The 6,000-nt window shown below is 50.2% G+C and overlaps 1 protein-coding gene across 1 annotated transcript in view; it reads left to right on the top strand.

The window, feature by feature from the left end:
- Positions 1–441: 441 nt before the first annotated feature.
- The window catches only part of MGMT (O-6-methylguanine-DNA methyltransferase), a 197,432-nt gene continuing 191,873 nt past the window's right edge, over positions 442–6,000 (top strand). Inside the window, exon 1 of the mRNA XM_056795063.1 lies at positions 442–572. The gene's annotated coding sequence lies outside the window, so the exon portion shown is untranslated. The remainder of the gene's footprint in view (positions 573–6,000) is intronic.

The following is a 6,000-nucleotide window of genomic DNA, read 5'->3' as shown; positions in this document are numbered from 1 at the left end:
TCACCTCCAATCAGCTGATGGGGCTCTTGGCTTCTTTAGTTTATCAAAATGACGTCACTTGCACGTAGAGCTGCCTGGCGCTTTGGGCATTTAAAGGGACCTGCGGCTTAGGCACTGATTTCAGCCTGCCTTGTCACCTGATTCTTTTCTAATTTCATTCCTTCCTTTTGACCAATAGAATTCTTTCTTCAGTAGTTGGTGTTGGGTCCGTCAGCTCTTTTCCAGGTGACCTTTACAAGGTCTCTTCCATCCGGGCCCTGCTCACCCGCTCTCTTCCCTCCTGGGCTTCCTTCCTTTCCCTCCTTCAGAACAGACACTGCAGTCAATGCCGGCAGAGGGCGGAGCCTCTCTGAGCTCTAGGCGGGGCGGGGGCGGGGCTGCTGCTGTGGCTCCACCCCGGGAGCATGGTCTGGCCACTCTGGGCAGCTCCAGCACTGGGCATGCGCAGCTTGGCCAAAGCGAAAGTGGCCTCTGCTCCTTCTACCCGCTTCCCGGGCGCCCCAGGGACTGGCTAAGACAAGTCCCTTGGTGCCACGGAGCCAGACGGGGAGCTGGAGCTGGGCCTGTGAGTGGTGAGTGCTGCCCGGAGCACCCGGAGTCCCCCTCCCTGCATCAAGACCCTCCCACCACCTGTGCAGGAACCCCCATGAACCCACCCCCTCACAACAGGTCAAGAAGGAGCCCCCTAGTACAAGACCCCATAATCCCCCCATGCAAGACCTCCCATAACTCCCCAATATACTGCTCCATACAAGACTCATCTTGAGCCCCCCACATGGACCCACATACTGCTCCCATTGGCTCCTGGCCAGCAGATGGAGGAGGAGCCCCCTAATGCAGCCCCCCCATAGCTCCCTCCATACAAGATCCTCATGACCCCTCCTATCTATACCTCACAGCAGACCTCGGAAGAACTCCCAATACAGCCCCCCCATAATCACCCCCATATAAGACATGAGCCTCAGGATAACTCCAGAAGCTCTCATGTAGGATGCCCCATGATTCCCCAATACAAGACCCCTCATGAGCCCGGCACAGCAGGCAGAGGAAAAGCCCCTCAATACAATCCCCCATATAAGACGCTCCCATGAGCTCCCCCAACCATGCCCTATGACTGATCCTCTCCTCTCCCAGAGTTCCTCACTGTTTGAGTTGGAAGCTCGTGCTGCTGGGCAGTGGTTTGACCTCAGCCTCCTGCCTTCCCTATCCAGCTGCCCTTGGATATGACTGGGTCTGGGGTAGTGCCCTACTGGAGACCCCAAGGGCAGAACCCTGCACACACACACACACTCTCGGCTTTTGTACCTGGTGCAGTCTGGGGAGGGCAGAGGGTAAAGAGCTGCCTGGTTGTGCTGGACTTGCAGAGCCTCCAATTGTCTGTAGGGCTGGGCTCCATGCTCTCCTCCGATCTTGCTGGCCCCACACTCCCAGCATTTCTGTCCACTCCTGCTACCTGTGCAGTTTTCTGGACTCAGAGTTCCTCATGTATAAAATGAGTCCGTGGGAACGGATGCCAGCCTGTGAGTCCATCCTGTAGAATTACCCCCTCGCTGCTCTGTAGGCTCCTGGGCTTTTCTGTTGGGGGCAACTGGAGCTTATTCCGGTTCACCTGCCTCTTGTAGAGAAGAGAGCGTGTTTATGGGCCTTGGTAGAGCAGGAAGGGCTGGGAGTAGGGGGTTGGGGGGGGCAGAATCTGGTCCAGATAAGGAAACAGGCAGAGAAGGCTCATACACCATAGCATTGTTGACTGTCTCAGGAGTGATCTGGCCATTTTATAGAGGAGAAAACTGAGGCCCCCCAGAGTGTCAGCTGGAAAGTCAGAATTTAAGCTCTGGTCTTGGGGTGCTTCACTTCCCTTCCCAGAAAGCACAGAGGCTTCCCAGGTCTTCCTCCCTTATAAGCACTGGGTTGTGAGGGACACTCAGGCTTCAGTCCCTGTCCCCCTTTCTAGGTGAGGAAGTGGTGAGCCTGTTAGGCCAAGGTGACCTGGCTCGTGAATGCTAGAGTCAGGGAGGTGTCCCTGGTTCCCTCCCCCCACTGGTCCCCAGCTTGGCCCCCACCTTTGTGTATTGCACCCCCCCTCCCCAGATTCTCTCTGGGCCCAGAGAGACCCTCACTCATTCCTCCTGAAGCTAAGGTGCTTCGACTTCACTCCCCTGGCTGGTATCTCTGAAAGTTTTTATTTCCTAACCTGCCTTAAGCACCCTCTCTGTACTAAATAAACCTGAGGAAAGAGCAGTAAAGCCTGGGCGTCTGCAGAGAAGGGACCTGGGGATTCACCCACTGAATGGCTGGGCAGGGCTTTCGTACTTTCATGATGGCCTGAGTCAGCCCTTGTGGAAACCTAGCCTCCATCCTCACTCCTGGATTGGGCAGGAGAGGAGTCAGGTCCAGGGGCTTAGTGTCTCTAGAACATCACTTTCCTGTGCTGGCATTTGTATACATTCCCTCCTAATTACATCTATAAACATTTAGAGTAAACAAACTGGAGAGGCCAGCCTTTATAGCCTGTGCCCTAAATCCCCAGGTAGTACTAATGCAATAGGACAGTTCTAAACTCTATTCCTCACCGGGGGTTCCATTTCCTGAAATCTCTGAGTAGTTTGTGCTTTCAATTTTCTCAGCTCAGTAGCCAGCTTTCTGTCCCAGGAAGTACATTTTGGATGTATTTGTGAAACTTTTGCTTGGTTGGATAGAGAATTGACTGCCCTAATCTGTTGGCCGAGTGGGGAACATGGAAGAGATGAGGGGAGCGGGCCGGGGAGTCCAAGCCAGTGAGTCTGCTTCCTCTGGGGGTGCACACTGGTACTGTGTCTGCACTGCTGCCCCTTCTCAGAGCAGCAGCGTATCAAAGTAGAAATAATCTCAAATGAATATTTAAGTGCCAACATGAAAATCCATTTCAGAGACCCTGTTGTTGAGTTTCAGGAGATGCAGGCTATTGTCTGATCTTTCCTTCCCTTCCATCCTCCCAAGGTAATTAAGAGTTGTTGTGGGTTCTTTTTTCCAAAATCTCTTGGGAGATTATATCCCTTTTCAACAAATTTAAGTAGACCAAAAGAAACTTGATTTCCTTGCTGGGAATACTTTATAGTAAAACAGAATTGCTATGAAAAAAAAAACACTTTTCCAATTGTTCTTCTTTTCCCCTTGGCACCAATTAGTACTTTGTAAGCTCAGGCCACATTAATTAATAGGATATTTAGATTTATGAGAATATCAGTAATCTGCATAAAATTGTAATTTGACTATGATCTGACTGAGGCACAGGGGGTGGGGTAATGGGAAGAGCTTTCAATTTGTTCTCCTCTGTGGGCCTCTATGAGGAGGAGACTCAATCTCTGAAGTTCCTTCCAGCTCTCTTGATTCCTGGTCCTGAATCTCTGATCCAGCTTGGAGCCCTACTTCCCAAAGTCCTTTTCAGCTTGAAATCTGGGACCCCTTAGGAGTGTGTAGATAGAAACCACTCCCTAAGTTTGTCCTACTGCATCCCATTTTACGTGCATAACTTTGTGTGATGGAGGGGGACAGAAGTAAAAGGTGTGGTGTATGAGGGGAGGTCTCTCTCTGGGTTGGCACAGTGGTAGAAGATGGTCTGGAGCGGGAGCTTTTGGTGCCTGCTGTGCTTGTGTGGGGTTTGGTGGCTTGGTGGGCTTCCTGATTTGGCTTAGGTATTTAGACAGGTGAGATTTTCCCTCCCCTTCCTACATTTCCCTTTTTTCCTATATCTCCATTTTGATTAAAATTACATTGTTAAGATCTACTAACAGACTCCTAACTTGAGAGTTAGTTTTATAGATGGAGATAACAATATTTTAAATTAATATTACATTTAATAGTTTTACTTTCATTTAATACAGGAGGGCCTAGTTGGGTCAGAGCCCAGAGCTGCACAAATCAAAGCCACAGTTGAGGGCTCCATTTGTTGCCACATGGATATTTCAGGATGGAAAACTTGGCCCCCAAGGACATGTTTGGGGGTCCTGAGCCTAAGGCAGTGGCATCCTTTATTCTCTTCTTTTTAAGGCGTATGTATGTAGATTATGTGCTTACTTAACTGTAGATGTGTGTGTATGTATGTATATACGTGTGCACACATAGCCATGGACCTTGGGCTTCTCTATCCCTGCATTTACCTGAGAGTCAAGGCATGGGTCCTTGGATTGATTGTCTTAGAAGCAGCCCCTGGAGGTCCTTGAGTGGACTCCTGTTGTCTGACCAGTGGAGGCCTTCTGGGCCATTCAAGCCTGTCTAGCCTCAGTGTATTTGGGCTTCTGACAGCTCTTGCTATGACAGTTTTCTGCCTTTTCTCTTCTAGGCATCATTTATCTTTCTTCTCTCCACAGCTCTACAGAACAAGTCTAATCCTTCTCCTGCCTGGTGGCCTTCCTGATTTGTCCAGGCCATGACTAGTCTTCCCTTGGCCTTCTCTTCCCCTGACCTAGGACTCCCTAGTTCCTTCCACTGTTCTTCCTAAGGATCCCCAATCAGAAGCTTCTTGAGGGCAGAGATGAGATTTTGCCTTTCTTTGTACCTCCAGCACTTCGTGCAGGGCCTATTCAGTGCTTATTGGCTGACTGTTGATGAAGGCTTGGTTTCAGGGGTGTTAATGGAGAGATTTGATTGAGCTTAGAGTCAGGAAGCCTGGAGTTCTAGTCTTGCCCGTCCTTCCTGCTAGTTAGCCTTCCAACCATGGTTACATCTTTTCTAAGCATTGATTACCTTGTCTGTAAAATGTAGCTGACCTCTAGTCTCTAATCCAACTGCAAGTGGCAGGACCACTTGATCAGCCTGGCATCACTGATGGCCTAAATGGCTGCCATTACGACTCCCACTACGTAGCCAGTGTAGAGTCCAGGGGAGTTCTGTGGTTGCTGATTAGGATCGCAGTGCCTGTCCCCCTCAACTTTCCCCCATTGGGCTCCTTTTATTTCAATTATATCTCTTGATTAAATGGTGTTGGCCTGGTCCTTGGCTTCCCAGCCAGAGGTTATATTTACCTTAGACCCCTGGCTAGAACAACATGGCTGCCATGTTGTTACTGCTGTTGGAGAGCTCCATCTAGGTAGAGGACTCGACCTCTCTTTATGTTCACTTTCACGTTGGATTGATTCCAATGAGTCTTGTTGGGTCCTGAGCTTGTCATCCCACATGGTGCCTGTCCCTCTTGGCTTTAAGTCACCAGCAGGGCATGGATGGCATCTCTGATTTCCTCAGGGTCATTGATAAAAATGTTGGCATTCCTTGGGCCAAAGATGGAGTCTTATTGGCCAGTCTGGGCTTTGGGGAACGTCCTGGAAATGGCTCCTGGCCTGGAGTGCCTGGACTGTGTGTGTCCTAACACGGCCCTTGTGAATTCCTCTTTGTTTTTCTCAAAGATTTCCAAAATAGATACCTGGTAAAAAACCCAAACCAAAACAAAACCCAGAAGGTTGCTAATGAACTCAGCAGGCTAATCGGAGAACTCAAGAGGATAGATGTAGTTTCCACTTAGAGAACTCCCTAAATACCCAGCTGTGGTCTCGGGTAGGCTAGCCCCTGTTAGTGAGACTAAAGCAGAATCACTTTCTCTCACTGAGCCGCCTGGGAGACGGTGTTGTATACAATCAGTATCCCGGTTTGGTCCAAGAGAGGGTACAAACTGAGGATGGGAACAAGGTGTCCCTGACTCGAGAGCATCAGCTATCCAGCCCCCCCCGAGCTACGTCCCTCACAGGAGGGAGTCTTCTGGTCTTCACGCTCTTTCCAGCTCCCTATTTCTACCTCGGTGTCCCCCCAAAGAGCTGGCTAAGCTGCCTACCTCCAGCCCTCAGTGGTGGGCTTGGTTGAGTTCAGAAGCTGCCTCCCAGACCGTTAGGATCGCTCTCAGAATGGCCAAGTCCCTCCCCGCTGGCTCTGACTCCTGAGGGAAAACCTCAGCATTTTAGACAAAACCTTCCGGAAAGTCGATAAAAACACAGCAGGTGGAGTCAGATCCTTTGCTAAACGCGCTCCAGTCAG

Source organism: Monodelphis domestica, chromosome 1 (assembly GCF_027887165.1).
Source record: "Monodelphis domestica isolate mMonDom1 chromosome 1, mMonDom1.pri, whole genome shotgun sequence".
Classification (NCBI taxonomy): domain Eukaryota; kingdom Metazoa; phylum Chordata; class Mammalia; order Didelphimorphia; family Didelphidae; genus Monodelphis; species Monodelphis domestica.
This window is presented reverse-complemented; position numbering and strand designations above follow the sequence as displayed.